At 36.8% G+C, this 22,919-nt stretch overlaps 1 long non-coding RNA gene across 1 annotated transcript; it reads right to left on the bottom strand.

Moving 5' to 3' along the window:
• Nucleotides 1–37: 37 nt before the first annotated feature.
• On the bottom strand, nt 38–21,841 carry LOC136007335 (uncharacterized). The gene is made up of 3 exons (XR_010609631.1): nt 21,793–21,841; nt 20,641–20,884; nt 38–475 (listed from the first exon to the last, which is right to left on the bottom strand). It is a non-coding gene; the product is annotated as an uncharacterized LOC136007335 (long non-coding RNA).
• Between the last annotated feature and the right edge of the window lie 1,078 nt (nt 21,842–22,919).

Raw genomic sequence — 22,919 nt, 5'->3', positions numbered from 1 at the left:
AAAAGAACAGTATGAACATGTTTCACATTTACAGGATGGCACCCTTGCAGACAAAATTCGGTGGTAAATAAGAGAATTTGTCCTGCCTAGAATCTGCTGAGGATCTTCTGATGACCCATTTTCCCTTGTGGAACTCTTAAATAGTTTTTTTTCTAGAAGAAATTAAGTAAAAATAGGACTAATATATTTGGGTTACCTGCTTCCAAACTTGAGCAGTTCATAAGCACAAGCTTCATTTCAAAAGCGTTAATGTTTTGATGAAGTGGCCATACTACAGCAGGTGGACTTAATTTTTTTAGGACTGGATAACTGCACCAAAGTTTTTTTCCTGTTTTTCTTTATTTCCTGGTTCTGGTTGGATGGATGGATGGATGTCCCTCAGATCTCTTCTTTACTCCCAGGACCACTTCAACTCTTGCTTAAAAGTGAATTGACTTTTTCTGAAGATCAAAGCGTACGGACTTATTCAATATGCCTGTAGCAAACAACACATGGATTTCTTGCTTATTTAAAATATTCAGGCTTCTGCATCATTACTTATCTTGTAATGTGAAATGTATGTATAATTAAGGACAAGAGTATATATTTAAGTTCTTAAAGAATGTGGGGTTTTTTGAAAAAGGTTTATTTTAGGGCAGAATTCTGATCATTTACTGCTACTGTTTATGAAATTTCAACTAGAATATTCACCCTGCTTGTAATGCTAAACACTTTGGGTGATAATTTACATTGGTCCTTCTATATCCATTTATTTAGATTTTCCTCCTCAAGAAATCTGAAAGACAGGAAGTAATGTTTTTTTCATGAAGGCAGAAAAGAGTGGATTAACAAGTGAAATTTCATCTGCTGCAAAATGCCTCTACAATCTACCTTTGCCTCTCAGTGTCATAAAATATAATCCTTTATCCTTATTTCTTCAGGAACTTTGGTTCTTTCTTTCTTTCTCAGTTCCAGTCAAGTTTTATTTGCAAAATCTGAGAAACTACAGCATTCCACAAGATATTAAAACAGGCTTGGATTTTTAATTATTGAACTCATTTTAACTAGTGTTTTATTATCTGTGGGGCAGGGGGGGAAATAGTGGTGTTCCAAATCGCCATAACAACAGGCTGCACGCACTCCCTAAAACAAGATAAGCTGTGTCAAACTGTTGCCATAGTAACCAGTTGCATATTTAAACTGCACCAGCCTGGTTTAATAAGTCAAACTGCCCCTTTTCAAGAAATCAACTGTAAAGGCATTCTTACAGCAGAAACAGTGAAAAGAGGAAAATGTAAATGTTAATAATAATAAAAAATAAATATAAGACCTCTCTTTTATGCTCTCCTGAATAGTAGCTTTTGATTCAAAAGGTCACTTATTCTGCTGCTTTCTCGCAAGAGTGCAATTACTGGATCCAGTCTTTTACCTTAGGTTTCTCAGAAATTCCTCTCAGCTGTTCATGATATGCTTCCCCTAAACAGGTTAATAAGATATTAGCATCTAGGCATGTAGTTGCGAGTCCATAAAACTACCTACTGGCAATAATACATGATTATAACTTGTTTGGGAAGACTTTAAAAATGGTCAATGAACTTAAATCGATCCCTTAAATCAGTACCTGCCATTTTTTATGAACCTCAGAGCTAAAAGCTGTTTCATCAATTTATATTTTATTTTTTTTAAATTAAATACAATGTTTATGCACTGACTATTAGATTATTTCTCTTTGGGACTTTTTTAACAGATACTTTATTTCAAACATTATACTGGTTTTATATCAAAAAAACACAACCATGTTGCAGCATAGATGCCCACTGCACCATAATTAGTAGCATTGTGCTATGTCTGATTCCTGTCCTTTTGGCCCTGAAAGTCAACGAACAATCAAGAAAGTGATATTTCAGCCTCAGGAGAACGCAGAAAAGCCAAAAAAAAATAGCTTCTTAAAGCCTAAACATACGACCCACAATCACTGTATAGTTCTTGTGAGATTCTAGTTAATACAACAAAAGGTGAATAGGGTACATTACCTGTACACCGCTATTGCACAAACCCTAGCTCACCTCCTAATGTCTCTAGGAAATGTTATTAACCTACCTTTCCTAATAAGGATTTTGAGTCAGAGAGCCTGACTCAGTCTCAGTGGTACAGTTACTTGTCCTATTTATTTTTTAGCTTAGAGAACATAGTGGTTGCATGGGGAAAGAGACAGATTCTGCAGATTTGGAATGGTTTCCTTCTCACGAACAGCCAGTCAGTGCTGCAATAGGAATTGTAGCAAAACTTAGAATGAAAATGGCCTCCTTAAAGAACAATATTAATAATTTTATTAGACTAAGTAGACTACGGCAGATGTCTTATTGCTTTTTCATGAAAAGCTAAGAGAAATCCCCATGAAATTTAAAGCAGTACATTCTTTTTGCATTCCCCACAAAAAAAATATATATACTGTTTCTATTATATTACTGTTCTTTCTACCAATTCCATTAAGCCTTACTGAAAAAGAAAAAGCAGGATTTCAGTGAGGCTTTGCCATTTCCTGACACAGTATCTCTTTGTAAGATAGTACGTATCCTGGCAGAAAATGAGGAAATATTCCTCAAAAGAAAAAAAAAAAAGCTGAAAAGTTATTAATTTCTAACACAGAACAAATGCAGAAAAAAACTAATAAGGTTACAGAAAAAGTTTGATTTTACTTTATGCTTGCATATCTTAGTGCTACTGTGCTATGATAATTTGAGGGTGACACAAAAGTTGAGACTTTCAGAAATTAAACATAGCTATCTGCTCTATTTTCTAAGTGGCTGTCAAAACACTATTTTTTTCCTTGTCATGGTAATAAGCCTCCTTTCTCCAGGTTTTATACTGCTACTGAGGCATTGTTTTGCAATTGATATGTGAGAGAAATTGCTAATGCTGGCTGGCCAAAAATAAATCAGAAATATCAGAATTAATCACCAGCTTAGGATCAGTCCTAAGGTCATTGATTCAGGCTTTGAAGGTGTTGGCATAACATGGTCTGAAATCCTTTTCCCCCAGCTGCAAAGAGCATTCTTCTTTTCACTCCATTGAGAGACTGTCAGCTTTAGAGTTTGAATGAATCACGTCAACATCTGCCTCACCACAGCAGATGTGGGTTGGCCACCTTGTTGAAGGAGAAATTGGACAAAAAGTCAGACTTTTTTTAGTGATATAGCAATATGGCAATATAGCTACAGCAGTCTGTAAACCAAAGTAGTCACCATGGCATGAAAATAGCTGCTCTCAAGAATAGTGGTCTCAGATACTTTTTCTCTGCTGCAGGAAGCAGATGGTTTCTGAAGGATGACTTGGAGAATATTTTTATATTGCAACCAAGCTACAAGTACAGCGTATGAAGATGACAAGTTAATCTGCAGCAATATAGAGCTCAGTGAGGTCTTGTGGGAAGGATCCTTGATCAAGATGCACACAGGTATTTTATCTGAAACCCTCTGCCACAGATAATCTGTCTGAAGCTGAACGTGACTCCATGCTGTACTTGCATCACACCTGAAGGAGAAATCTAACACTAGTTTGGGGGTGTTGGAATGAGTAGGGGCATCCTTTAGTTGTGGCATAAATTCTGCCTCAAGATGGAAAACAAGCTTGCCTGCCAATTGCCGTAGCATTTCCAAACAGAGAAAGACAAAGAACAACACCAGCATTTCTTCAGACTGAATGCTGCTTAAGTGGAACCATTTTGAAACTATGAATAAAACACTAAGCTCATCCACTTACCGCCTAAAAGCACAGATATGGAAAGCTATCTGGGAATAACATTCCATTACTGCAGGTAGCAAGAAGCCAAGCACATTGCCTAAGCTACCAAGGCTTAACCCATGGTGAGCTAAGGTGTCTACAGATTCACAGGAACATACATGTCCTCAGGAAGGGTGTCCACTAGATGGTCCCACTGCTACTCTGAGTGCATAAATGGTTAGTTGCGAAGATGGTGTCAGCTAAGGAAGACATCTTTTTGCATTTACATATTGTAATAACACTGCTGTACTGATGTGATCAGAAATACATATTCAGGCTTAAACTTTTATATTTTCCCAGATTTATATTTCAACAAAATGAGCTCTTACACAATAGGACCTTTGGTACCCCTTCTCTGCCCAAGTCTCAATTAGCAGCTGAGCTTTGAAAAACAGTGAGCAAAGAAGTCCAGCCTTGGTAACAGTTTCATTTGTGCTGAGGACAGAAGTGGCTGTAAGGAGCACTGCGTTGCCTGACCTCTTGGGATTTTTTACTGACACCAGTCTTGTCTGTTTTTCCTAAGGTGACTGTTGCATTAGTGCCTGGCTTACAACTAAGCCTGGTAATTTCAGCTGGGGCTTTTTCTCTGCTGGTTTAGCAAACAGCAGCCAAACTTGGGCGAGTAGAGTAGGACTTTATTCTGTTATTGTCCTACTATTGCATTCCTCCAGCTGCAACTTCTAGACCAAAGTCTAGCCTGGGACTCGCTTTGTGGCATGCCACAAGGATGATCAGGGGGCTGGAACACCTCCCATACAAAGACAGGCTGAGAAAGTTGAGGCTGTTCAGGCTGGAGAAGAGAAGGCTGCGTGGAGACCTCAGAGCAGCCTTCCAGTATCTGAAGGGGGCCTATAGGGATGCTGGGGAGGGATTCTTCATCAGGGACTGTAGTGATAAGACAGGGGATAATGGGTTTAAACTTAAACAGGGGAAGTTCAGGTTAGATATAAAGAGGAAGTTCTTTACTGTTAGGGTGGTGAAGCACTGGAACAGGCTGCCCAAAGAAGCGGCAAATGCTCCATCCCTGGCAGTGTTCAAGGCCATGTTGGAGAGAGCCTTGGTCTAGTGTGAAGCACCCCTGCCCATGGCACTAGATGATCTTAAGGTCCTTTCCAGCCCTAACTTTCTGTGGTTTTATGATAAGATGCTTTCTGCTGTACTAATGCATAGTTGCATGGTATAGTAGCATTTTGTTGGTTTTTGCTTTATTTTTTTTTAAATCTTTTTAGCATCTCTAGTGGTATTTAAATCTCTCCCTATAATACAAAGACATTTGTTTGGGATGAGCACAAGATTTCAATCTTTGATTTGCTGCAGCATTTGCTCTTTGTAAATGTAGCTATTACATGTACCCTCTTCACACCACATATACTTTTATCTTCTCACATGAGCTAGTAGCAGCTAGGAATAAAAAGGGAAGTGTCAGTCTCAACATAAATGATTGGTATGACTTGTACAGATTGTTGCTGCATGGCATCCTTCTCATCACAAGCCTAAAGACATTACTACGGGTAAAGAACAATTTTGGGTATCCGATGCACAAAGTTGAAGGGACTTGAATGGAGGAACTTGGGTATTTGTGGTGGTGGACTTCACACAAATCAACACAGAAAATAAAATGGAAATCTACAGCATGGTCCCAAATTTACCACAAAAACCTGGTCTCCCGAAGGCAGACAGTACCGTTTGTTGTGAGTAAACCACTATGCTAGCTAGATGTGTAAATGCCATTAAACCTGCCATGCAATGTTTAACATCACTACAATTTCAGAATACAGATGCAGTACTTTTTCACCTCCACTTTTGCTCTTTCTCTTGGGCATTAATTAAATACAGCATCCACAAGCATGGCCCCTTTATGAATGATTGTTCTTTACATATTATAAATCTCAAGCTGCGACTGCATGGGACCGTTATATTAATTTCTAATCACCATTTTAACAGGGAGCAGCTAAGCAGTGTCTAGCCAGCAATAGATATCTTTAGAAATTTAAATACTTCTGTTCATTAGCATGCAAATGCAGAACTGATAGAATCTTACTGCTAGAATAGAGGGTTTTATTTTTTAGAAAATATATGAGTCATCATAAAAAGCTCAAAAATTAGGCTATGCTTCTCCTGGAGACAATAATTTGTATTTAAAAACAAATGCCTCATGTTTGTGCAAATCCATGTGAGAAGTTCAAATGGTATAAAAAGGTACATCTAAATGTGCCTGAAAAGCATATAAGCAGTGGGAAACCCATCAGAAATATGTAACATCTCCATCAGAATGTGACTAGATTACAAATGCTAAAGAAAGAAAACATTATACTTCTGTAAAAAGAAACTATATATGTAGTATATTTAACATTTTATATTGTGTATTTTTACTCCGAAACAGAATTGCCGTGCCTTTGCCTCTTTATTATTTTGCCTTCATTGGTGCTTGAAAGCACATAGTTTATTTAGGAAAAAGCACGCTCCTTTATGTCAGTAAATTCTGCTACAATCAGTCCTTGACCTAGTTGTTCAGAGACTCCATTTTGTAAGAGAATGAACTCCTAGAATGTGGTATTTAGTCAAAACTCAGTATGTGAATCAAAATTGGACAAAATTCACATTGTTCTACACTCGAAAGCCATTTTTAGGCTGTTCAATAATTACTTCACAGCTGGCTTTAGTAAAATGTGTGCTGGAAGGGAGCCAGGTTCATGCAATATTTAAATGTGTGTTTAGCTAGAAAATAAAACACATTATTGCAAACTAATTTTCAAACTGGTAGTCATGAGGCAGGCAGACCATGATTGTTAGTGCAGCAGCACAGAGCTTGAAGAAATGCGCATCTCTTATTGTGAGCATCAAAATAACATAAGGAAGTGTGAATATTAAGAAAACTCCAATAAATGGAACTGAAATCTCAGAGCTAATTTGTAGCTGTGCTTCTCTTTCAGAACTTCAGAAAAGAATATGCAATACTAAAGATACTTAAGGAAAAGAGGAAAATAAGAGTATTGTTTACCAACATCTAGTCTCAATAGTTATGGGGCAAATTACTTAGAATAATATTCTAGTGCAAGGTAATAATGTCTGTTCTTTTCCAAGTTTTATCACCAAATCAGAAATGAGAGAGGTGCATAATCAAGCCCAGATATTAGGTGCGCATGAGGTTCCAGGTCAGGACAGAATCTGTTCTGGCAGTGTACATGAGCTAAGATCAAAAACTAGGGTGAGTAGAACATATTACAGATGAAGGGAAGGCCAGATGACATAAAAAATTGGATGCATTTCAGCTCATCTGTACCTACCACATCTAGATGTACTATTTTAGGCTAGAGACAGAAAGATGGGTAAGAGTAAGAACATCTGGAGCAGGGAGCAAATTCAGGTCTGCAAATCAGAAGCTACTTTCTATATGGAAATGGCAGAAGAAAAGCTGTGGATTCAGATAAAGGAGAAATAAGAAAGCAGAAATCTTACTCTCAAAGCGTTGAGAGGCTGACATGAGTTTAATTAGTTCTTTTAGTCTATGGACACCTATTCTTTCCTCAGCACCATGCCTAACAGGAGCAAGTGAAAGAGTAAAGCACCCATATATACTTATGTCGTGGTTCAGGGGAAAATGCAAATTCTATCATGTTTTTAGTTAATGTAAAAACTTGAATACAGGATCTTCATTTTGTGGATAAGACTTCAGAAGCTGCACTGGATCAGGCAAAAAAGTATGAATATCTTTGTGATTTGGGGATTTCTTAATTGAGAGAACAGCATTACTAACACTTGCTGTCTGAAGATCACATTAGATTGTTTGTAGTGCTTTGAAAGTTTAGGAAGCAGCTGTAGACAAATATAACTTGAGTTTTGTTTGCACTTGGTCTGCAGGTGCAATGTTCACATAGAGGAAGATCCAAGTGCGGAGAGTTTACTACCATGTGCAGCACCTACAGATGTATTGGGACGTCTGCTGGTGTAAACAAAGATGCTATTTTGCAAAAGTTTCTAGTTACCTGCTGAATCATTAGACATTATTTTTTCATTTAAGAGCCGTACAAGGTTCTGGCTACAGTATTGTGAAATGCATTAGAACAAACATGTAATGATGTAGGATTCTTTGTCCTGAAATGTTTTGCCCCCACCTCTGATTTTTGCCACAGTGCTCTCTGCAGTAAACTATAATGTCTTCTGTGAGATGACATGCATAGAATAAAAAGGGATAACTGACTTCCTTTTATTTAAATAAAATTTCCTTGAAACATGTTTTTCTTTTGGAAGTGATACGTCACAGACGCAGTGGATTCAGCAAACTTTTCACAGAGAATAACTTTTGTTTTCATCCCGAGCCTTCTGTTATCTTTCAGTGTTTGAAAAAGTGGGGAAAAAGTGTGAGAGCAAATTTAGTAAGAGTTCTTTATAGATATTTCAGCACACCTTTGATACTATATGAAGCAGTATTTCCTTGCACTGTAATACAGCTCAAAAGCAAAAAAAAATCCAACCCCAAAACTTGACATGAAACTGGCAGAGCTTTAGTGTTAAGTATACTTAAATAGCTCTGGCTTATTCATCTTTCTGTAGAAAGTCAGAAGAACAGATTGTTATCAGGGAATTTAAAGAAATTATCATATTTGGAATCACATTACAAGTATAACTACAAAGGAAATACAGAATATCTTCTCTGAAATCAGAACCAGTTTCTGAACTTGAAAAGGAGACTGAGCATGAATTTTGTTCACAAGCATGTACTTTGTTCTTAATTATTGACTGATATTTTCAGTGATGAAATAGCTATTAAAAAGCTATAGTGATTTCAGTGATGAAATAGCTATTTCAGTGATGAAATAGCTATTAAAAAGTTCAACTTCGTCAATAGTCATTGTGAAAACAGTATGACAGACAAAAACGGTTTCAAAGGAAAATCTGGTAGTGGAAACATAATAATTAAAAATCTACATGAAATGATTCTATGAACTGTAGTTGAACTTTCAAGGCTTCAAAATCTGAAAAAGCTATCAACTGTTTTATTTTATCTAGAAATTTGTTAGCAGCATTTAGTTCACAGCAACTTATATCCCAGTTTTGCCAATAAGAAAGAGCAAGTAAGATCTGTGGTAGGAGCTGCATAATCTTGGTGACACTATAGATGTACTGGATCCAGAAGAGTTAGGCCATGACAGAGAGATATTCTTGTTGTAGTGGTAAGGAAGGGAATTTAAAAACACAGTAACCTGATCTGGAAACACACAGGTAGAGATTATAGCAGCTTGAAATTCTTGATTGATACTACTTTGGGATTTTAAATAATTATTTAATTATTCTCACATGCACTGTATTTGTAGCACAGGATATACATTTATTAGCTTTGAGAAAATTAATATACATCTTCCAGAGGGTCAGCAGGATATATTTGTCTAGTGTACATGTATTTTCTTACTTAAACAACTGATTAAATTTCAATAGATAAGCACCTTAGGAGCAGCCAAACACTTATTTAGTTACAAGTTTGCTTAGTTTTTTGTTCTAAAAGAATACATGTTAGCACAAGTGAGTTCTGTAGTGTGGTTGTCTAGAATTTTCAGCCCATTTCAGATCACTGGTTTTACTAACATTATTTACCTTTCACTATTATATATTTATGTTCGAGCTTCTTAATTATGTTGATAATTTTATATAGCAGTTTTCTTGAATAGTTCCCATTTTTTCTGTACTTTTAATCTCAGCCCATTTCAGGTGGCTGATATTTTACTGACCTAGACAAACAAAACCTAACAAAGAAATTACATAACGATGTAATTTTTGTGAAGTCAATTGAGTCAAAATACAAAAGAATTCTTACCCAGGGCTTAGTAAGACTAACTTTTCAGGGCTCTGAGTCAGGGTATGTTAAACAGCACTTCATAGTCTTTCTGTTTCAGTTGGACTTAGCAAGATAATTTCTCCTTTCATGCTCAGAAAAAAAAACCCAGATGTTCTATGTGTAATTAAATCTGTCTCACATCCATCCACATCAACTCTGCATATAGAGATACCAACTGTACTGCCTTAGGAGGGGTAAGTAGTAGCAGGTCTAGGACTTAAAAATTTTATTGCAATTGTTTTAGAAAAGGACACATAAACTGAGTAAGGATTAGTTTCCTTGACAATGTAATTAATCCTAGTATTGCTGTTCAGTCTTTCAAAGTAACTAGTTTACTATGACTTCCAATTTATCCAGTATATGCTCTTGCAGATGACTTTAAACTGTAACTGAATGGAGTTCTGAATTCAGAAGCTGATAGTAAGTCATTCTAATGAGACTCCTTCTATTTGTCATAGAACATGGCTATAAAAGGAAAAAGAAAGTTACCCCGCATTTATATTTTCTTAAGTCGATGTTGGGTTTTTAAGTACTCATCTCACATCATAGGCAGGATTTACATGTACAAGGGTTAGGTGCTTTGCTCTCTGTCATTCCTTCAAATGTCACACATCATGGGAAGATTAAAAAGCTTTTCAGTGTTCAGATGCAGTGTTATGTTTTGTAAATACTCAATCCCGTTAGGGCACTTGAGGTCCTTGTACACTAATGCCAGCAAGCAACTAAAACTTCTATGACCACTTTCACCTTGTAGCTACTTTGTCTAGCTATATTTTAGTAAATTATCATGGTCCTGCATGGTTATATCATTAAAGAATTTATAATCAATATATGGAAGCTGAAGAAAATAACAAAGAAAATCCTAACTGAAGATACATAATGATGACACAGCTATTTGATTTATAATCACATGAAAACAATAGTCATTAGTGCAAGTTCTGAAACTGTAATTGTCAGAACTTTATCCCAAGGTAGTCCATGCCTCTTTCTAAATTTCACAAATGCTATCAAGCGACTAGAGTACCTGTGCAAAGAGTACATACAGAAAGTAAAGTAACAACCACGTTTCTGCTCAGAAATGAGAAAATTAAGAAAACATCAAATAAACAATCAAACTTTCTAATGACCTCATAAATGGCCAAGCAAAATTTTCATATGCCAATAGGGACATCTAGGTAAATGCATGTTATGAAAAGCTAAACCTTCATGTTATTTATGTGGTAGATTAAAATGATCACTTGAGAGCCATTATGGTCTATTATGTAAATAAGCATTCAGGGACTTTCAAAAATTTTTAATTATGATAGTGCAGTAGCTCTAAATTGATTTTCCATAAATGTTTTAAGAGGCATTTGTTAATAGCACCATTAAGGTAAATCTCTTCGTGTCACTAACTAATGTCTTTACATCACTAACAGATTTTAAACGCACCAGAAGGATAATCTGTTATAAAGTATTTCTCAATCTAGTTTTGGATTCTGACACAGCACTTTAACCGGTTATTCAGTGGAAAAAAGGTGTCAGAACATCATTCTAGTATCAAGATTGAAAGGCTGTTACAACATGAGCTTTAAAATCCAGTAGTTGCCTTGTTTTCCTGTTTCTGTAGGGGAATACGAAAATATCTTTAACTTGTTTTGTATTGAAATCTCAGGTGGTTTACTGGGGGGGTGGGCGGAGCCAGGGCAGAAGGGGAGGGATGACAATGGGAGGGAAGAGACATCTTTTGAATTCCACCTATGTCACCTTCATCTCAAAGACAATTCCCTTCAGGAATAGAGGTCTGAACTGGGGTGTCTCCCTGGAAAAAAACGTTGTTACAAGACAAAGCCTGGTCTGTAATGTCTTACGTAGACCAGCTCTCTTGGAAGCACAACGCTTTGATTTCTGATGCAGCCAGTGAATAAAAACTAAATTGGGCTTTCAAAATTCTCTCCACGAAAATGAGCACGGATATGTTCTATTCACATGCTAACACTGGGCATTTCTCATTGAGAGGAAGTTAAAGTGAGGCTTGAGAGCATGAGATGTGGTATTCTGCAATATGGAGTAAAGGATTCCTCACCACAATTACAGAAATGCTTGTACTGTTTGAGTTCAGTCTGATCTTCTATCTCATTCCATCAGACTAAAGTAAAACTAAAATATTGACCAACTTATTGAAATATATTGTTTGCTTACTTTCCTTCTCTTATCCCTGAACTAATTTTGAAATGATAACCCTTCTACCTCAGCTGATCACTTATGAATTATGTGAGAGCCATGATAGCCGTTTCAATGCAGCCAGGAGATTTTTCTATTTCTCCAATATACAGAAGTATTTAAATAGGGAGGAAATACTATTTTATTGAGAGGATATGTTATTTATTTATTTATTATAGAATTCATAAATCTAGGGTGGATCTGATATGAAGCAATCATAACATCATAAATTAGTTAGAATTCACCTCTTCAGGAATGGGTAAGAGAGTTCCAGAAGAAGAGAAGGGATAAATACAGACATCCCAAGAAATCATTACATGGAACAACATATAGGAGTTCACACAAGATAAATCTGATCACATCAGAGAGATACTATGTAAAATCCTTTCTGTAGTGGAAGTTAATATTTTGTCCAAAAGCTAGTAGATGGTTATTATCATGTTTTATGTGCTTTACTCATCTTTAACCCTAACATTTAGATTTGAATATTTTCTGAACAAGGTGGCTTTTCCTGCCTGTCCTTCTCTTAAAGTACTAGAAAATAATTCTCCCCTTGATCACTAAGGGCTTATCTGCAGCATAAACAGTAAATAACTTCTCTGTCCATTTTTCCATGCTCTCATGTGCACAGACAGTAAGAAGATAGAAGACATGAAAGAGCCAGCAGCTGACAGTCAGACCTCAGAAATAAACACAGTAGTCTGAGTTTTATATTTAGAGAATAATTGGAAAAAGAAAGTCAAGAGGAAGGGAGCAAAAGACGCACACAAGTATACAGAGAGAAGGCTGAATCACCTGTCTATTAATGGATGCTGTAGAACAGTGAAACCAGCTTTAATCTGTAAAATTTATGTTAACTTATACGGCTATAATTTTTGCCTCATTGGATTTGGATAAAGGCTTGTATTCACTGAATTTCTTTCCAAAACAATAACAGCAATGGCAGAGTTATCCCATTAGTTATATATTTTGAATATAAGCTGTGGCTCCACATCAGTGTTTCTCCCCCCGCCTTTTTTAAAGCTCATTGACTAAAACAAAGCTGCAGCAATGGCTCTGCCACATCCTACTTAGAAAATTCTTTTTCTTTTGTCACCTTCACTCAAAGTTGCTGACAACTTTAAGGAGATGCTTCAAAGTAATTAGTTTCCTACAAACTTTGGGAAAGCAGACAGCAGAGCTGAGGAAAAAGGTCTGTATCATAGCAATGAGAAGCAGTAGTGCGAGGTCAGCTGTGGTTTCAGACAGTAGAGAATCCTCACTAGAAACACCCACTGTCCATGGAACCACTTCTAATATTTTGCATATGTTTTTGTCATTATTTTCATGCTCTTAGAAGCTATATCCTTCTGAAAAACAAACCCTCCAAGTCTTACATCAATATAAAAGGCAACTGATAATTTCACAGAAGAGATGTTGAAAAAAAAAAAGTGAAATAGGTAATACTGGATACTGTGTTCACCAACAGGAATCATATGCTTTTGGATAAGGGACACAGACACTATAGAGCACTGTATAGTAATGAAGAGAGGATTTTTTTTTTCTTTAGCAAATACCATGCCAAAATGATAACACTTCATGTGTTTTATCTTAAATTGCTGTAATTTAATCACACATTGCCTAAAATGCATAGCTTATCTGTCATTCATCTTTACAGCTTACATACTTTCTGAAAATAAGCAAAAACATTGCTAGAATTCTAATGACTGCTTTGCTACCATGTGTCATGAGAACTGTAAACTGTGCTACATATTGAATCTGCTCTTTGACATTGCTTAACTAGCACACAGGAGACCCTGTACTGTACTGTAATATCTTGAATTAATATATAAGGCTATCATTCACACCCAGGCTTCTCAGAACAAACAGCTTCCAGGAAATGCAACAGAAACTAGTCAACAAAAGCAGATGGGTAATCTGAGAATCTGAAGTGATAAAAATAATATAACAGAACACATTACCAGTGCATAGAGATGGTTTATTCAGCTCTGTGATCTTATTACTGTTACTTTCATCTCCTGTCTGCTTTTCCCTCTTCTCTTTAAAATCACATTTGGTATGGAATTGGTATATTACACTACACCCCTCCCCACAGGACATGGAAAATAAAGAAACCTCAAGTGCATAAGGAGCAAAGGTGTTTTAAAACACTGGACCTAAATCTAAGCAAAAGTCAGTAGCTGCAAAACCCACCACGCACATCCCTTCCAGCATCTGAAGAACAGAACGTAATATGCAAGACTTCTACAAGAGGCGAAATTTAGAGATTTGAGTATATAAGTGATACAATCACATCTGTGCTTGTGATAGAACCTGGACTGCTTGCATCACTTGTATTCTGAGATTATGGCTACCACTGATTTGAGAATACAAGTGATACAATCACACCCTGTGATCTGTGAACACACAAATCACAGGGTGTAGCAAACAGTAGATTCCAACCATGTTTGGCACAGGGCTCTCTCTTCCTCCTGCTCAGCTTTGAACAGAATAATTAAACTCATTAGACCAGAGAGAATCCATAGTTTAGTGGTTAGGGCACTCATCTGAGATCAGACTTCATTTCTAGTATTTGCTTCAGTCAATACTGAAGTAATAACTCCATCTAGTTGGCTGTTGTCAACCAGAGCCTGCACAATCTTCTGACAAGAATCCCAAATGACAGTGCTAATCATAAAGTGAAGGGAGACTTCTCTTCAGAATATATCAAAACACCTGGTCAAGTAGATTTGCTGCAGATACACTTAGTGAATCAGGTTTTGGAAGCCAAAAAAAGATACAGAACTGAGTTACTCAATCCAGCTAAAGGAAGCCAAAAAGCCTATCTGTTTAAACTTGAGCAATACTAGACATGCCCTGAAACACAATTTTAGGTATAAACCAAGAATTTCTGGTGAAAATATATATTCCTAAAGTTCTAAAAACTATAAACAAAGAGAGATTAATGAGTTTCTGGGTTTGTGATTTTAATTTGAATACCTACTTTCCATTTTACTTTCTTAGAATCCAAAAAAATGAAAAAAGAAAAAATTAAATATTTGCCTTAGAAAAAGAATACACACAAATTTCTGCATACTTAAAGTTCATCAGCAAATAAACTAAATATATTAAGCAAAATTAAACATTTAATATTTATAATTTTGTATTATATGAATGATTTAGCATAACATGGTAAATACTAATTTTAATAAAAACATTATTTAAAATATATTCTATTATTTTGGAAGCAATAATTGTGTAAATCTTTTGGATGAAAATGTTTTTGAGCAATTTGAAGTCCTGTTATTAATTTTTCCTACAGTATGTTAGCACAATATTTCATATTTATCTATAATATATAATCTCTCTCTATATAATACATAGCAATCTTACGATAATGAAGACTCCGTAATTTTATTAAAAACAAGGTAAACACAGTAAAATTTATCTTCCTTTACATCAACAAAGGATCAAGAAAGATAAAAGAAAGCAATTCTGCACTATGTTATCAAATGATTGCAGTACATGTAATATCTCATCTACTCTTTATCAGAAGAGATGAGGTTTTCATTTTCATCATAACAAAACAACAAATATGTTTCAATTAGTATTGGTACTTAAGCATTTGTTTTATCAGTCAATTACTGTGGAATGAGAGAAAATATTTCAAAACTAAAGGGCTACATAACGATATCTGTGACAAAAAATGAGAAGTACACTCAAAAGTGGTTTATTTCCATATTTATGTTAAATTTGAACACAGAATTTGAAGAAGTATTAATGTCTCTTCAATTTTTCTTCCTATGTCTGTGTGCATATGTTTTTATATCTTAAAAAATTGCTAAAGACAATAAGGAAATAAATTTTCTTAGGAAACTGTAGTAGAAGTAGCCTGCAAGACAAATTTTGATACAAGGTCCTGCCTAGATAATTACCGATTTGATTTTCATGTTGACTCTCCTGCAGTGCTAGTGTAGCTAAAATTCCCCTTCAGATCACTACACAGTCTAAATGCACAACAACAGCAAGAACACTCAGACTAAAATCAGATACCAGTGTTAGTCTTAATTTGACTTACTAAAATAGTTTAGTGGATTTCTTTTTGTAGTTCATTATAACAAGCTTATGACTATATCAGAAGCGCTCAGAGAAAAACAGGGATGAGAAATGAATTGGTATGCTTAAAAAAGCATGTATGTGTTAATGTTTGTCTTCCCAATTCTTTGGGGTCTCCTTTCTGCTCAAGGTTGAAATAAAAATGAAACACAAGGAAGAAAGGGAGTTGTACACCATATTGCTTTTTCAACATAGTCAATAATCCACTGATTTTTTTCTTCTCTTATTTGCTCTTTATCTTACTGTTGGATCCCTGGCAGTGAACTCCTCTTGCAAATGCCGTTATCTTTAAACTTTGAAGTGATTATATTAATCCGTTAATTATCTGCATATTTACACAAAAAACAACGGTTACCACTTCACCATTCTATATTATTTATCCCCAGTACAATTCCTGAAGTGTTCATACAGCTAGCAGTTTAGTATTGAGCCCTCTTCGCCATTAAAAAGTAACCACAGTTTCATTCCATCACTGCAGCCTTATTGAGTTTTCACTTGAATATTTAGGTTCAGATTAATCCAAGAAAGCAGGAGATAAAGGATAAGGATCAGGGAATTTCTACTCTCACGTCAGTCACTTTTGTGTTGAGCACAAGCCACTGAATAGAATAGGATTCAAGACAGTGCCAGCAAGGTGGAGCAATTGGAGTCTCCATGACCTTACTAACACCATCAGTCTGACAAAGAAATTCTACCTTCCAGGCCTGTTCCGAGAACTGTTCCTATGTATTTTCCGGTATCTCCCACAGCAAAAATTATCACTTGCCCTCATAATAAAGGCTGGAACTGATGAAAGCAGCAGAGAAAACTGATTTCAGGATTCTGATCAAATTTAGACATAAGGCAGATGTTAATCTAGTCAGTCTGGTCAATACTAAGATGCTGTAGTACATACTGAAAAGCAAAACCATAGATTTGAGGTGCTTGAATTAACAAATAAAGAATTTAGGAACTGAACTTATTTTTTTCTTTTAAGTGGAAGAGCAGCATATGTGTTTTTTTTAAATGAGGGTAGAAATAAGATTGTTGTTGTTTTGACTGTTAATTCTTTATGCCTTTGTGTGTTGCTCTCCATGTTGAACAGAGAAATAGTGGAGATAAAAGTAGAGATTGGATGTTTTAGTCACTGAAGTCAATGTTATAGCTCTCTGATCTGAAGGGTTGAAACTGAAATCCTACAAGCCTCTGGGGTATCATCAATGAAGGTATAATTTCCCATTGATCTAAGAGGATCAGGATGCCTGACAAGAAAAAGATATATAGCACACAATTTTTTGTCAGCTGTGGACGCTCAGAGAAAACTTTATGGAGAGAATTTTAGAAAATTGTAAGGGAGGGGAAGCTAGTTGCTCAACAAAGCATGAAAAAGATACTGTATTCTCCTAGAATATGGTGTTACTTGAGAAGACTCCATGAAAACTTCCTTTAGAAAGTGTTAGACATATTGAATACCACCCTGAAGGTGTGAAGTGGGATTTTGAATTTGCAGAGGAATAAGTCACAGAAGAGATAACTGCAGAATTAAAATCATAGAAAACCAGATTGGAAGGGACCTCAAGGATCATCTGGTCCAACCTTTCTTGGCAAAAAGCATGGTCTAGACAAGATGTCCCAGCACCCTGTCCAGCTGAACCTTAAAAGTGCCCAGTGTGGGTAATCCACCACTTCTCTGTGCCCAGTCATAACCTTCCTAGGAGTAACTTGTGCCCATTACCCCACATTTTTTCCATGTGACTCCTTTTAAAAAGGAAGTCTGTCTTTTGTGTAGCCATCCTTTAAATACTGGAAGATGGTGATAAGGTCTCCCCTGAGCCCTTGTTTCTCAAGGCTGAACAACCCAAGCTTTCTCAGCCTTTCCTCATCTCTCAGGCTACCCAGTCCTTTGATCATCTTGGTGGCTCTTCCTTGGAACACTCTCCAGCCTGTCCACATCTTTTTTGAATGAAAACTGAACACAGTATTCCAGCTGTGGCCTGACAAGCAGAGTGGGATAACAACTTTTTTATCTCTGCTGGTGACACCTTTGTTGGTGTAACCCAGCATCCTGTTGGCTTTCTTTGGCACAGCTGCACACTGTTCATTCATATTGAGCTTCCTGTCCACCAGAATCCCTACCTCCTTTCCACAGAGCTGCTCCTGAGATGGGTAGGTCCCAGCCCTTGCTGCACTCTTGGATTATATTTTCCCAGGTGAAAGACTTTACACTTGTTCTTGTAGAAATTCTTTGGGTTCTTGTTAGCCCACTCTTCCAGCATATACAGGTCTTCCTACAAGGTGGCTCTCCCTTCCAAAGTGTCCACTTCCCCACTCAGTTTGTTATTGTCAACAGACTTGGTCAGGGTATGCTTGATCTCACCTTTCAGATCACTTCTGAAGACAATGAACAGTGTTGGGCCCAATATCAAAATCCCTGAGGGGACGCCACTAGTGACAGCTTACCAGTTTGAAAAGGAGTTATTTACCACTTGCTTGACAAATAGTTTGTTAAGCACAATTTGCGCTTAGGAAAGGACAGTACAGATTCATGAATCTTGTGTTTCATTTGACTTGTGATACTCTCTAGGAGGATTGGTTTCATAACTTTCCTGGGGACTGAAGACTGATGGGCCTACAATTTTCTGGATTCTCCTTTGAGATTTTCTTGTAGATGGGGGTGACATTAGCCTTCGTGCAGTCTTGTGGGATGTCCCCCCATCCCTACGACTTCTCAAAGATTACGGAGAGTGGTCTTGCAACATCACCAGCCAGCTCTCTTAACACCTTTGGACAGATGTTGTCAAGACCCATTAATTTGTAGGGGTCAAGCTCCTCAGCTCTTCCTTCACTGGACAGTGGGTCTATGTTTACATCAACCTGCATTTTTGTTCCTAAGGCCTGGGAGCCAGCAGTACTGGTAAAGACAGGTGAAGAAGGTGTTGAGAACCTCTGCTTTTTCAGTGGGTTTTGGTGACTAATTCTCCTCCCCTGCTTAACAGCAAGCCAGTATTTTCTGTCTGTTTCTGCTTGTTGTTTACATACCTGAAGAATTCTTTCTGTTAGTTTTTGACATGTCTGGCCATTTTCAGTTCAAATTGAGCTTTTGCTTTTCTAACTGTGTCATGCACACCCTGGCAATGCCCTTGTAGTTCTCAAAGGGTATTTGTTTGCCTTTTCATCTCCGAGATACTTCTCTTCTGCTTTTGCTACCAGACTAAGAAGCTTGCAATTAAACCAAGGGGGCGGGGGTCCTACTCCTACCTTTAAAGAAGATGAACTGATTTTGTGCTTTCAGAAGAGTATTCTTGAATATCTCCCAGCACTCAATAGCTCTTTTGTCCTCAATGGAAGCTTCCCACAGAATCCGTCCCAACCAAGCTTTGAGTGAGCTGAAGTGTACTCCTCTGAATTCTGAAACTTTTGTCTTAGTACTAACCTTCAGCATGTTCAGCCAGGTATTGGGATCACTAACTGAGACAAAGCAGGCTTTCTTGGTCTGTGTATAGCAAGTTCTTCCAACAGATGTTTGGGTAGCTGAAGTCAGCCATAAGAACCAGGTTCTGTTGACCTGAAACTTGCTTAGGTGACACAAATATTGCTTTGTTGGCCTCATCTTGGTTTGGAAAAATAAAAAAAAATGCCTTTATAACTGAGATGTAATTAGCGAATATAAGAAACTTGGTTTTCATTAGAAACAGCTTTATCCTAGCATGAGATTAGCAAAGTTATGTATACAAGTATCAATATTAATAAATTGGACATAATTTTGAAGTGGGAGTGGAGGTTTGGATACAAGTCCCTGTATGAACTTTGCTTTTTGCAAGAAGAGTATACAACATTTGCTAAGCAGACATCTTAATTCTAGTTAATATGTGGTATAGGAAAGAATGCTGGAAACAAAACTAATGTTCTGTAATAGTATTTCCTACTTCTTTCTTTAATTTTTTTTAATTTCCCATTTTTTCCCTGTCTGCTACTTACTGCTAAGCCCATATCTCTCAGCTTTACTTCTCAGTTTAAATCTATTTTTATCTTATTGGTGAGTCACTTGTCAGTCTGAAGTTTAACACATCCTGGATGGTCTCACATGCTTTTTATATAAAAGGAGAGGAGGACTGTGTAATTGCATCGTGACAATTCTGTTTCACTCTAAAAGGAAATTAAGGTGGTATTTATTTATAGCCTGAAATATTCTTGATTATTTTTTCCTATCAAAATTTCTGTCAGGTTCTTATGAGTGTATTTACCCAAGTCTGCTACTACGTTTTGCCTCACTCATAGCCTGTATAAATGCTGATGTTTATTTGGTTATGCTGTTTGTCAGTTCAGCTGCAGCTGAAATCATTAAATTCTCATATAATTAAAGTGGTGCCATTCAAACAGCTAGAGTTAAGGCTGTGTCAGCAATTCCATTAAAAATGCTTAATTTAAATGGTCTGCAGTAACTTGAACATAAAACATGTTTTGAACCAAACCTTGGCTTGCAAGGTTTCAGGCCAGGAACAACTTCCTGAAAACAACAAACCAAATGAAAAAAAAAAAAAAAGAAACCACCCACAAAACAAACCCACATGAAAATAGCTCTCTAATAATTTAAAAAATGAATTTAATATTTATGAAAGGCAAAGTTTACTGCCCTAAGAAAAGAGCTATGGTAAAAGTCTGCTGTGACACAAGAGGTGCATTACAAGTTTTCTCTTGTGCATCAATTTGATTTACAAGATTCCGATCCTGTAAATTAAGACAATTGTTTGGTCCTTGTGTAAACTCACCTCTGCTTTAAGGCTGGTAACAAAAGAGTTATTTGCTGACAGTTTTGGTTGTATATTAAGGGACCAATTAAAGGCACCAAGGACAGCCAGCACAGGCAACCGGTTCCACCAAATGCACTTCATATGCCCTCAGTCACCAAGGGACCATTCAGGATTACGTGGGCTGAATCTGTACCATAATCAGGAGGTGAAAGGCCCTTGTTCTTTAATTCATAAATAACCTGGCTCCCCAGTTGCTTGAAGCCTGATAGGGAGACAATAAAAAGGGACATGGACTAGGCAGAGGCAACACAACCATACAAGTGTGTTATTTCAGATGCTTTTCACATTCCCGTTCCTGCCATTTTGAAATGATGCCATTTTTTTCCCTGGATTTCTCAGCTGTACCAAAGCACACAACCAAAGCAGAGCCTCTGACACTGTATTCTGAGGTAATTGGTTGAAAATGTCTTCCTAAAAATATACCCAGCATTCTTGATCACAGGAGCACAGGCTGACTCCCAAAAAAAAAAACCCACCCCAAAACCAAACCCAAACAAACCCCCCCAACAAAGAACCAGCCCTCCCCACTCTTAACAACTCACAGCATAATCTTTGCAGGTGATATCTCACAAAGTCCCACTTAACACTGAAAAATAAATACCTTGTAAAGCTTTGTTGATAATTTGAGAGTATAGTCTAACTTTAGTTTGACATGAACTACAGCTAGCACAGTTTAAAATCTATCTAGAAAACAGATTTATGACAAGTTTTAAAATGGATTGAGGACTTTCCTGGTGAAGTGCTCTTGCCTATACATTTCAGCAAGTGTCAGCTAATTGTCCTGGAACTTTGAACAGAAACTTACTTTGAACAGAAAATTTTGACCTTAAAACTACTGTCCCTATTACAGTCATTAACAAAACTTTTGTCATCAGTGGGTCAGGATCTTAGTGTCTGCAGCTAAGGATGAAATGAAAGACATTTAGTCTTTATTATTTATGGCAATATTGCCTAGAGAGACTGTGAATGTAAAGACTGTGCTATACTTAGTCCTAATTATCAGATGATAATCTAGTTCTACAAATCTGTTCTCATAGCAAATCTCACAAACGTGATTTTTTTTCTGCTCCCTTTCCCCTCAATTGAGCAAGCCTCCAAAACTAGTCTTACCTCATATAAGTTTATTGCACTGTATTTTTTTTCTTCATTTTGGTTTTACTTAGCACACCTGGATATTGGCAGTATAAGAAGAACACATACATATCAACTAGAAATATTTTTAAAGTCCCTTAAAAAAGATAATTCCATAAAATGCCTACCTTCCAAAACATAGCTGATTAAGCTCCAGTTCTTCCTGGAAAAATGTTATGCCATAAAGGAGTCCTTGCAGCAGTAACTGTAGTAAAATATAGAACCAGACCTTACTAAAATCTAAAACTCATGATATTCCCTTAGTGTATGTATACTGTGCTACCTAAAAAAAACATCCAAAGTTGTTATATTTCATGAAGTGCTTTTGGTCATTAATCTTATACACAATTGGTTAGCCCATGTTTTCAGTAAGTGTTTTATCTCTATCTATATTACCTAGAAAGCAATACAATCATGTTTGGGATGCCATAGAAAGTGAGGAATGTTACAGTGATACCATCTACTAAATGTACAAGACATAAACTAGCTGTTCACTGGTTATCTGTTTCTTCCTTACAGTGGTCTGGTACTGTAACGTAAAAAGGTTTTGACACCCCTACCTAGGGAGGACAAACCACCACAGAGGCACTGAAGTCACACAGATGACAAGTAGTGACATTCTGGGACCAAAGCCAGCTTAGTTGTGCCTGTGGAGTGCACCGCTTGTGCACAGCACTGCTGTAGTGAGGCTTTCATTTTTAGGCTCAGTCCAGCATTTCATCTCAGCATCAAGTTGCACTGTGCCTTCTGAAGAAAGTTTATGAGTCTCTAAAATTCAAGTGCCTTACACACAGACATGTCTGAAGAAAAGCGTAAGTGGCTGCAGTGTAGGAAAAACATCCAAGCTTCCTAGCTTTCAAATTCTGCTACCATTTTACAGTAAGTTGGCCAAGTAAATTACAAGATCTATATAAAAACCCTGTCAAAGTTCTAATTCGTATTTTCCCAGTTTCAAAATTGGTCTTTTGAATGGTTTCCTACATCCGCAACTATGACAGTAAAAGATGTGCAGCACCAAAATCACTCACAAGATTCTTTTGTCTTGCAACAACTCTTCCATTCTAACAGCTTTTTGCAGTGGTGTAGTTACTGAAAATTGGCTGATT

The sequence above is a fragment of the Lathamus discolor genome, chromosome 1 (genome assembly GCF_037157495.1).
Source record: "Lathamus discolor isolate bLatDis1 chromosome 1, bLatDis1.hap1, whole genome shotgun sequence".
Classification (NCBI taxonomy): domain Eukaryota; kingdom Metazoa; phylum Chordata; class Aves; order Psittaciformes; family Psittacidae; genus Lathamus; species Lathamus discolor.
The sequence above is the reverse complement of the archived record's forward strand: the minus strand, read 5'-3'. Positions and strand labels throughout refer to the sequence as shown.